General features: G+C 48.3%; 1 non-coding gene across 1 annotated transcript; it reads right to left on the reverse strand.

The window, feature by feature from the left end:
- Positions 1-6,708: 6,708 nt before the first annotated feature.
- On the reverse strand, positions 6,709-6,783 carry Trnas-cga (transfer RNA serine (anticodon CGA)). Its single transcript has one exon. It is a non-coding gene; the product is annotated as a tRNA-Ser (tRNA).
- Between the last annotated feature and the right edge of the window lie 4,541 nt (positions 6,784-11,324).

Below are 11,324 nucleotides of genomic sequence, written 5' to 3' on the forward strand. Positions count from 1 at the left end.
TTCCTTGTTTTTCCGTCACTAGCTCCAGAGCACTGACTGAGTCGGCGGTTTGTGGGTCTGTAAGTTCTTGAGTTGGGTTCCGCTCCGTCACCTCTTGTGCTTCGGAGTGCGCCTCTTCCGTCTCCGCGACAATCGTTACTGCGTCCCCTCCGTGGACCGTTTGTACCTGTTCAGCCGCCGACAGCGGCCGGGTTGCCTCAGCGGCTGTCGTCACGTCAATACATGTACTGTTTGTTTCCTCGAGCACATCCGCATTACACTGCTTCTGCTTGCGGGTGGAAGGCGAATTACGGGCGGACTCGCCGTCCGAGCCGTCATCGGTCGTTTCCAACGGTCGCTTCTTATTCTGGAGATCGCAATCGGGAACAGAAGGGTGTGATGTAATGACGCTCAGGGGAGGGAACTCCGTAGTAGTTATGGCGGGCACTGCAGAAGTACATGCACCACTGTCGTTAACCGAAAGAAGGGAAGTGCTATTTGGTAAGACATCGCTGAGGGTCAGTTTTTGACGCTGTGTTAGATTGTTCCGAAGAACAAAAACACGGCGCGGACAATCTTGTCGGAAATGACCTGTCTCATTGCAAATATTGCACGTGCGCTCCTGACCAGAATACACAACATGTGCTTTATGGCCTGCAACGGATATATGGGACGGAATGTTGGCTTTCACCTCCATTTCAACGGATCTAATGCCATTAAAACACTGTATCTTGTATAGCTTCGACCATCTTTCGTTATAGATAGATTTAACTTCGCCATATTTAGATAGAGCGTCCTTGATCAACTGATTATCAATTTCAATTGGAACATTCAAAATCCTGACATTGGTGTACATGATATCAGCTTTTCGTACAGAGACATTACTTTTTGAACCGTCTCGATGAACAAATTCGACGGAATTACCCCATTTTGCAAGCAACTTATCGACTGTCACTGAGTTCAGAAATTTAACAAAAACACAGTATTTTGCAGCATCTAATTGCGTGGTATGAACAGAGTCAGAATTTATACCGATTACCTCAGTCAGCCAATCGTGGATTTCCAGCGCAGTGGGTTGGACCGGCCGTGTTTCTTTCTCGAACGAGAAGACTAAAGTATTCCTCCTGACGGTGTCAGACATGGTCGTCGGTTCCGACGAAATTCCGGCAACAACCGAAATTGCGGCGAAGCACGAGACGTGGAACGGACGAAAGCACTATAAAAACACTTATCAGAGACACCACTCAAAAAATAACAGCGAAAATGTACAGCTAACTTCACGTAAACACCAAACACCGGCGATAGCGCTAACGTACGCGGAGTAAACAACAAGCACGTCCGACCGCGGCGACGGCTAAAGCCAGAATGACGATTGCTACCGATGCACGACTCACGTCCGGTTCTCACAGATTTACTTCTGCCAGTTCCTCGTCTCCTACCTTCCGAACTTTACAGAAGCTCTTCTGCGAAACTTGCAGATCTAGCACTCCTGAATGGAAGGATATTGCGGAGACATGGCTTAGCCACAGCCTGGGGGATGTTTCCAGAATGAGATTTTCACTCTGCAGCGGAGTGTGCGCTGATATGAATCTTCCTGGCAGATTAAAGCTGTGTGCCCGACCGAGACTCGAACTCGGGATCTTTGCCTTTCGCGGGCAAGTGCTCTACCAACTGAGCTACCGAAGCACGACTCACGTCCGGTACTCACAGCTTTACTTCTGCCAGTACCTCGTCTGCTACCTTCCAAACTTTACAGAAGCTCTTCTGCGAAACTTGCAGAACTAGCACTCCTGAAAGAAAGGATATTGCGGAGACATGGCTTAGCCAAAGCCTGGGGGATGTTTCCAGAATGAGATCTTCACTCTGCAGCGGAGTGTGCGCTGATATGAAACTTCCTGGCAGATTAAAACTGTGTGCCCGACCGAGACTCGAACTCAGGATCTTTGCCTTTCACAGGCCAGTGCTCTACCAACTGAGCTACCGAAGCATGACTCACGTCCGGTTCTCACAGATTTACTTCTGCCAGTACCTCGTCTCCTACCTTCCGAACTTTACAGAAGCTCTTCTGCGAAACTTGCAGATCTAGCACTCCTGAATGGAAGGATATTGCGGAGACATGGCTTAGCCACAGCCTGGGGGATGTTTCCAGAATGAGATTTTCACTCTGCAGCGGAGTGTGCGCTGATATGAATCTTCCTGGCAGATTAAAGCTGTGTGCCCGACCGAGACTCGAACTCGGGATCTTTGCCTTTCGCGGGCAAGTGCTCTACCAACTGAGCTACCGAAGCACGACTCACGTCCGGTACTCACAGCTTTACTTCTGCCAGTACCTCGTCTGCTACCTTCCAAACTTTACAGAAGCTCTTCTGCGAAACTTGCAGAACTAGCACTCCTGAAAGAAAGGATATTGCGGAGACATGGCTTAGCCAAAGCCTGGGGGATGTTTCCAGAATGAGATTTTCACTGTGCAGCGGAGTGTGCGCTGATGTGAAACTTCCTGGTAGATTAAAACTGTGTGCCCGACCGAGACTCGAACTCGGGACCTTTGCCTTTCGCGGGCAAGTGCTCTACCAACTGAGCTACCGAAGCACAACTCACGTCCGGTACTCACAGCTTTACTTCTGCCAGTACCTCGTCTCCTACCTTCCAAACTTTACAGAAGCTCTTCTGCGAAACTTGCAGATCTAGCACTCCTGAATGGAAGGATATTGCGGAGACATGGCTTAGACACAGCCTGGGGGATGTTTCCAGAATGAGATTTTCACTCTGCAGCGGAGTGTGCGCTGATATGAAACTTCCTGGCGGATTACAACTGTGTGCCCGACCGAGACTCGAAATCGGGGCCTTTGCCTTTCGCGGGCAAGTGCTCTACCAACTGAGCTACCGAAGCACGACTCACGTCCGGTACTCACAGCTTCACTTCTGCCAGTACCTCGTCTCCTACCTTCCAAACTTTACGGAAGCTCTTCTGCGAAACTTGTAGAACTAGCACTCCTGAAAGAAAGGATATTGCGGAGACATGGCTTTGCCACAGCCTGGGGGATGTTTCCAGAATGAGATTTTCACTCTGCAGCGGAGTGTGCGCTGATATGAAACTTCCTGGCGGATTACAACTGTGTGCCCGACCGAGACTCGAACTCGGGGCCTTTGCCTTTCGCGGGCAAGTGCTCTACCAACTGAGCTACCGAAGCACGACTCACGTCCGGTACTCACAGCTTTACTTCTGCCAGTACCTCGTCTCCTACCTTCCAAACTTTACAGAAGCTCTACTGCGAAACTTGCAGAACTAGCACTCCTGAAAGAAAGGATATTGCGGAGACATGGCTTAGACACAGCCTGGGGGATGTTTCCAGAATGAGATTTTCACTCTGCAGCGGAGTGTGCGCTGATATGAAACTTCCTGGCAGATTAAAACTGTGTGCCCGACCGAGACTCGAACTCGGGACCTTTGCCTTTCGCGGGCAAGTGCTCTACCAACTGAGCTACCGAAGCACGACTTACGTCCGGTACTCACAGCTTTACTTCTGCCAGTACCTCGTCTCCTACCTTCCAAACTTTACAGAAGCTCGTCTGTGACACTTGCAGAACGAGCACTCCTGAAAGAAACGATATTGCGGAGACATGGCTTAGCCACAGCCTGGGGGATGTTTCCAGAATGAGATTTTCACTCTGCAGCGGAGTGTGGGCTGATATGAAACTACCTCGCAGATTAAAACTGTGTGCCCGACCGAGACTCGAACTCGTGACCTTTTCCTTTCGCGGGCAAGTGCTCTACCAACTGAGCTACCGAAGCACGACTCACGTCGGGTACTCACAGCTTTACTTCTGCCAGTACCTCGTCTCCTACCTTCCAAACTTTACAGAAGCTCTTCTGCGAAACTTGCAGAACTAGCACTCCTGAAAGAAAGGATATTGCAGAGACATGGCGTAGCCACAGCCTGGGGGATGTTTCCAGAATGAGATTTTCACTCTGCAGCGGAGTGTGCGCTGATATGAAACTTCCTGGCAGATTAAAACTGTGTGCCCGACCGAGACTCGAACTCGGGAGCTTTGCCTTTCGCGGGCAAGTGCTCTACCAACTGAGCTACCGAAGCACGACTCACGTCCGGTACTCACAGCTTTACTTCTGCCAGTACCTCGTCTCGTACCTTCCAAACTTTACAGAAGCTCTTCTGCGAAACTTGCAGAACTAGCACTCCTGAAAGAAAGGATATTGCGGAGACATGGCTTAGCCACAGCCTGGGGGATGTTTCCAGAATGAGATTTTCACTCTGCAGCGGAGTGTGCGCTGATATGAAACTTCCTGGCAGATTAAAACTGTGTGCCCGACCGAGACTCGAACTCGGGACCTTTGCCTTTCGCGGGCAAGTGCTCTACCAACTGAGCTACCGAAGCACGACTCACGCCCGGTACTCACAGCTTCACTTCTGCCAGTACCTCGTCTCCTACCTTCCAAACTTTACGGAAGCTCTTCTGCGAAACTTGTAGAACTAGCACTCCTGAAAAAAAGGATATTGCGGAGACATGGCTTTGCCACAGCCTGGGGGATGTTTCCAGAATGAGATTTTCACTCTGCAGCGTAGTGTGCGCTGATATGAAACTTCCTGGCAGATTAAAACTGTGTGCCCGACCGAGACTCGAACTCGTGACCTTTGCCTTTCGCGGGCAAGTGCTCTACCAACTGAGCTACCGAAGCACGACTCACGTCCGGTACTCACAGCTTTACTTCTGCCAGTACCTCGTCTCCTACCTTCCAAACTTTACAGAAGCTCTTCTGCGAAACTTGCAGAACTAGCACTCCTGAAAGAAAGGATATTGCAGAGACATGGCGTAGCCACAGCCTGGCGGATGTTTCCAGAATGAGATTTTCACTCTGCAGCGGACTGTGCGCTGATATGAAACTTCCTGGCAGATTAAAACTGTGTGCCCGACCGAGACTCGAACTCGGGACCTTTGCCTTTCGCGGGCAAGTGCTCTACCAACTGAGCTACCGAAGCATGACTCACGTCCGGTACTCACAGCTTTACTTCTGCCAGTACCTCGTCTCCTACCTTCCAAACTTTACAGAAGCTCTTCTGCGAAACTTGCAGAACTAGCACTCCTGAAAGAAAGGATATTGCGGAGACATGGCTTAGCCACAGCCTGGGGGATGTTTCCAGAATGAGATCTTCACTCTGCAGCGGAGTGTGCGCTGATATGAAACTTCCTGGCAGATTAAAACTGTGTGCCCGACCGAGACTCGAACTCGGGACCTTTGCCTTTCGCGGGCAAGTGCTCTACCAACTGAGCTACCGAAGCACGACTCACGCCCGGTACTCACAGCTTTACTTCTGCCAGTACCTCGTCTCCTACCTTCCAAACTTTACGGAAGCTCTTCTGCGAAACTTGTAGAACTAGCACTCCTGAAAGAAAGGATATTGCGGAGACATGGCTTTGCCACAGCCTGGGGGATGTTTCCAGAATGAGATTTTCACTCTGCAGCGGAGTGTGCGCTGATATGAAACTTCCTGGCGGATTACAACTGTGTGCCCGACCGAGACTCGAACTCGGGGCCTTTGCCTTTCGCGGGCAAGTGCTCTACCAACTGAGCTACCGAAGCACGACTCACGTCCGGTACTCACAGCTTTACTTCTGCCAGTACCTCGTCTCCTACCTTCCAAACTTTACAGAAGCTCTTCTGCGAAACTTGCAGAACTAGCACTCCTGAAAGAAAGGATATTGCGGAGACATGGCTTAGCCACAGGCTGGGGGATGTTTCCAGAATGAGATTTTCACTCTGCAGCGGAGTGTGCGCTGATATGAAACTTCCTGGCAGATTAAAACTGTGTGCCCGACCGAGACTCGAACTCGGGAGCTTTGCCTTTCGCGGGCAAGTGCTCTACCAACTGAGCTACCGAAGCACGACTCATGTCCGGTACTCACAGCTTTACTTCTGCCAGTACCTCGTCTCCTACCTTCCAAACTTTACAGAAGCTCTTCTGCGAAACTTGTAGAACTAGCACTCCTGAAAGAAAGGATATTGCGGAGACATGGCTTAGCCACAGCCTGGGGGATGTTTCCAGAATGACATTTTCACTCTGCAGCTGAGTGTGCGCTGATATGAAACTTCCTGGCGGATTACAACTGTGTGCCCGACCGAGACTCGAACTCGGGGCCTTTGCCTTTCGCGGGCAAGTGCTCTACCAACTGAGCTACCGAAGCACGACTCACGTCCGGTACTCACAGCTTTACTTCTGCCAGTACCTCGTCTCCTACCTTCCAAACTTTACAGAAGCTCTTCTGCGAAACTTGCAGAACTAGCACTCCTGAAAGAAAGGATATTGCGGAGACATGGCTTAGCCACAGCCTGGGGGATGTTTCCAGAATGAGATTTTCACTCTGCAGCGGAGTGTGCGCTGATATGAAACTTCCTGGCAGATTAAAACTGTGTGCCCGACCGAGACTCGAACTCTTGACCTTTGCCTTTCGCGGGCAAGTGCTCTACCAACTGAGCTACCGAAGCACGACTCACGTCCGGTACTCACAGCCTTACATCTGCCAGTACCTCGTCTCGTACCTTCCAAACTTTTCAGAAGCTCTTCTGCGAAACTTGTAGAACTAGCACTCCTGGAAGAAAGGATATTGCGGAGACATGGCTTAGCCACAGCTTGGGGGATGTTTCCAGAATGAGATTTTCACTCTGCAGCGGAGTGTGCGCTGGTATGAAACTTCCTGGCTGATTAAAACTGTATGCCCGACCGAGACTCGAACTCGGGACCTTTGCCTTTCGCGGGCAAGTGCTCTACCAACTGAGCTACCGAAGCACGACTCACGTCCGCAACTCACAGCTTTACTTCTGCCAGTACCTCGTCTCGTACCTTCCAAACTTTACAGAAGCTCTTCTGCGAAACTTGCAGAACTAGCACTCCTGAAAGAAAGGATATTGCGGAGACATGGCTTAGCCACAGCCTGGGGGATGTTTCCAGAATGAGATTTTCACTCTGCAGCGGAGTGTGCGCTGATATGAAACTTCCTGGCAGATTAAAACTGTGTGCCCGACCGAGACTCGAACTCGGGGCCTTTGCCTTTCGCGGGCAAGTGCTCTACCAACTGAGCTACCGAAGCACGACTCACGTCCGGTACTCACAGCTTTACTTCTGCCAGTACCTCGTCTCCTACCTTCCAAACTTTACAGAAGCTCTTCTGCGAAACTTGCAGAACTAGCACTCCTGAAAGAAAGGATATTGCGGGGACATGGCTTAGCCACAGCCTGGGGGATGTTTCCAGAATGAGATTTTCACTCTGCAGCGGAGTGTGCGCTGATATGAAACTTCCTGGCAGATTAAAACTGTGTGCCCGACCGAGACTCGAACTCGGGACCTTTGCCTTTCGCGAGCAAGTGCTCTACCAACTGAGCTACCGAAGCACGACTCACGCCCGGTACTCACAGCTTTACTTCTGCCAGTACCTCGTCTCCTACCTTCCAAACTTTACAGAAGCTCTTCTGCGAAACTTGTAGAACTAGCACTCCTGAAAGAAAGGATATTGCGGAGACATGGCTTAGCCACAGCCTGGGGGATGTTTCCAGAATGAGATTTTCACTCTGCAGCGGAGTGTGCGCTGATATGAAACTTCCTGGCTGATTAAAACTGTATGCCCGACCGAGACTCGAACTCGGGACCTTTGCCTTTCGCGGGCAAGTGCTCTACCAACAGAGCTACCGAAGCACGACTCATGTCCGGTACTCACAGCTTTACTTCTGCCAGTACCTCGTCTCCTACCTTCCGAACTTTACAGAAGCTCTTCTGCGAAACTTGCAGAACTAGCACTCCTGAAAGAAAGGATATTGCGGAGACATGGCTTAGCCACAGCCTGGCGGATGGTTCCAGAATGAGATTTTCACTCTGCAGCGGAGTGTGCGCTGATATGAAACTTCCTGGCAGATTAAAACTGTGTGCCCGTCCGAGACTCGAACTCGGGACCTTTGCCTTTCGCGGGCAAGTGCTCTACCAACTGAGCTCCCGAAGCACGACTCACGTCCGGTACTCACAGCTTTACTTCTGCCAGTACCTCGTCTCCTACCTTCCAAACTTTACAGAAGCTCTTCTGCGAAACTTGCAGAACTAGCACTCCTGAAAGAAAGGATATTGCGGAGACATGGCTTAGCCACAGCCTGGGGGATGTTTCCAGAATGAGATTTTCACTCTGCAGCGGAGTGTGCGCTGATATGAAACTTCCTGGCAGATTAAAACTGTGTGCCCGACCGAGACTCGAACTCGGGGCCTTTGCCTTTCGCGGGCAAGTGCTCTACCTACTTTTTTTTTTTTTTTGGGCCTCCTTTCTCCCCACACAGCCCATCCATTCGCTCTCCTTTTATGCCTTCTTCGGCGAGCTTCTATGCTATATCGACTGATTTTTTTTTTTCAAATTTACTGTGGCAGTTAGGGAAATGAAATGATGTTTGGCTTCTTCGCCATGTGAGGCTTCTCCTCCGTAGAACTGAAAATTGAAAAATTAAGGCTTCTTGGGAATTAATAAATTGTCATTCTTGCTTCAGACTGAAAAAAATTAAACAAAAATAGAAAGATTGTAACTGAGGAACACGTGCAAGAAGCTTCCACTGCATTGTGTGCAACGAAACCACCTTCCGATATTACCGAGATCCTGGAAAATCATCATAGATGAAAGTAGTTGCTGGAGATATGGGGTTCATCCAGCAGTAAGTGTGAAGCCGCAGTGCCATTTCGGGGTTCTGTCCGAGGCCTTCACGGCTACCGTAGCGGCCCTGGGGCACACGAAGTCCCCACCGTACTTCACCCTCAACAGCGATCCCCTACTTTGGCCTGTGACTACATTTTTCGTAGACGAGGGCTATTAAGATGTTTATCCAATCCCTTGTCTCTGAAACAGAATGTGTAACATGTTACCAAAAGTTTTTTTGTGGTCCCTGCGCGTACATATCTGATAATATTTTGCTCGTTCGTATAATTCGTATTCTAAAACACGGTCATTGCCGTGTTCAGATATAACGTAATGTACATAATTGCCAAACAACCACAACACAGCATTGGTTTTCTGGACAGGGAAGAAAACACCATCGGGGAAGAGTAATTTTTCAACATTGATCTCAGTACTAACAGTTCTGGTTATAAAGGCTACCCGCCGTTGGAGTCCCCTCCATATTTCGGCGTATCCGCCACAGAGAAAGCGGTGGATCAATGTGTCAACTGCGTCACATCGGGTGCACACAATCGTGTCACTAAGACCAATGGAGTGCAACTTTTCGTTAGTGGAAACTACGTTAATAACAACTCGGTACCAGGTTGCCTGAATGTCGGAAGACAGTTCACGATTACTAATATTTTTCCAAATTCTTTTCCAGTCTTTGTCGGGATATCTGCACTCCATTTTGTTGACATGTTCTTTCGTTGTTAAGAGTTCCATTAATTTCCTGCAATTCCTTGATTGTGGATTCGTGACAATACTGTCCATGTAGCTAATCTCTAAAAAGAACTGGCGAATATATTTCAATTTATAATTAATTCCGCCTATATTTATGGGTGGACGTAAATTTTCTGGCTGTAGGAGTCGATACAGCCTGGCTGTAATACTATGTGGATGTTTTTCTATAATTTGTAGGGTCCTCTTTATATATAACGCCGTAGACTTCCGCCATATAACTGTTAAACCTAGGCCACCTTCAGCGGAAGGTAACGTAACTGTACCGACTGCTACTCTAAAAATATTCCCTGTCCATATAAATCGGCAAATGATACTCATTATACGTTTGGCAATGGATTTCGAAACTGGCAATATTTGACCTATATATATAGCTTTTGATAAAATGGACCAATTAATTATTCTGATTCGTTGTTTAATGTTCAGATGTCTGGTCTGATTGAGTATTGTGGCTCCTCTGATTGTATCCAGTACTTTCTTCCAATTGTAGGTCATGGTCTGAAGCGGACATCGGTAAAAGGTGACACCCAGAGTGGTGTGACGATCGACGGAGCGTGCCCATTCCAAACGGACATCTTGAAGACCTTTAAGATTTAAAAACGAACTCTTCACCTCGTTAACCCTAGCGCCTGTAGCTTCACAAAAGATCTGAATATTCATAGTTAATTTCTCTAAATCTTCGTTACTACGAATAACCACTCCAACGTCATCAGCATATGCATTGGTGACGTTGTTAACGCCAGATATCGTGATGCCCTCAAGATCGACATCGAGTCTCCTTAGTAAAGGCTCCAGTGCAACAACATACAGGAGCATTGACAAAGGACTTCCCTGCGGGACGCCGTTGCGAATTTCAATGGGTGGAGTGAAATGCCCATTTACAGACACTTGTGTTTGGATGCCTTCAACAATGTTAATTAAAACTTGCACAAAATGTTGACTAAAACCCACATAGGTCAACGTGCTGAACAAAAATAAGTGGTTGACCCTGTCAAAAGCCTTTGAGAAGTCGATAAAGGCAAGGCCTCCTGGTGAGGATGACGTTGCAAAAACTGCAGAGATATCCCTATATTCACAAACAGTTTTAAAAATATTCCGCCCCGAGAGACAGGTTTGGTGGTCACCTATGATCTTTTCCATTAGAGGTCTCAGTCTTTCCTTCAGTACACGTGCAATTATTTTATAATCCGAGTTCATCAAACATATTGGTCTCAATTGATTGAGATCTTTAACTGTCGCGTTCCTTCCCTTTGGTATTAGCACAGTTACGCTTTCTTTGAACTCGCGTGGAACAGTAACACCTTGCAACACTTCATTTATCACTTCTGTGAATTGATTACCGATGAGAGGCCAAAATTTACAATAAAACTCTACAGGCAAGCCATCAGGCCCTGGGGACTTACGGGTAGGCGAATATGTAAGTATATCAAACACCTCCTCACATGTGATCGCAGTGGTAAGGGACACATTGTCCTCGTCATTGATAACGTTGTCGATACCTGTAGTTCGTAGCAAATCGTTCGCACAGTCTAGATTATACCGGGTATCAGTATATAACGTACGATAAAATCCATAAACTGCATTTAAAATGTCAGAGTGTTCCGTCAGCACCCGGTTATCGCCCACTCTAAGACAAGCAATAAACGCTCGTCTTCTATTTCTTTCATGTTCGAGTAAGTGGTACAGCGATGCGTTTTCGTCCTCCACCGTTGTCGGGACACGAGATTTAATTTTTAAACCCTCCAGCTGTTGTCGCTTGAGACTTATGAGGTGAGACTTGATCTTATTTATTTCAATGAAAACCTCATCAGTCATCTGCTGAGCTGATAGTTCCCTTAAGCATGTATAGTAAAATTCAACGGTATTGCGAGACCACATCGCTCGCTCCCTCCCGTAAGCTATTAGGG

Source organism: Schistocerca gregaria, chromosome 8, assembly GCF_023897955.1.
Source record: "Schistocerca gregaria isolate iqSchGreg1 chromosome 8, iqSchGreg1.2, whole genome shotgun sequence".
Taxonomy (NCBI): Eukaryota; Metazoa; Arthropoda; class Insecta; order Orthoptera; family Acrididae; genus Schistocerca; species Schistocerca gregaria.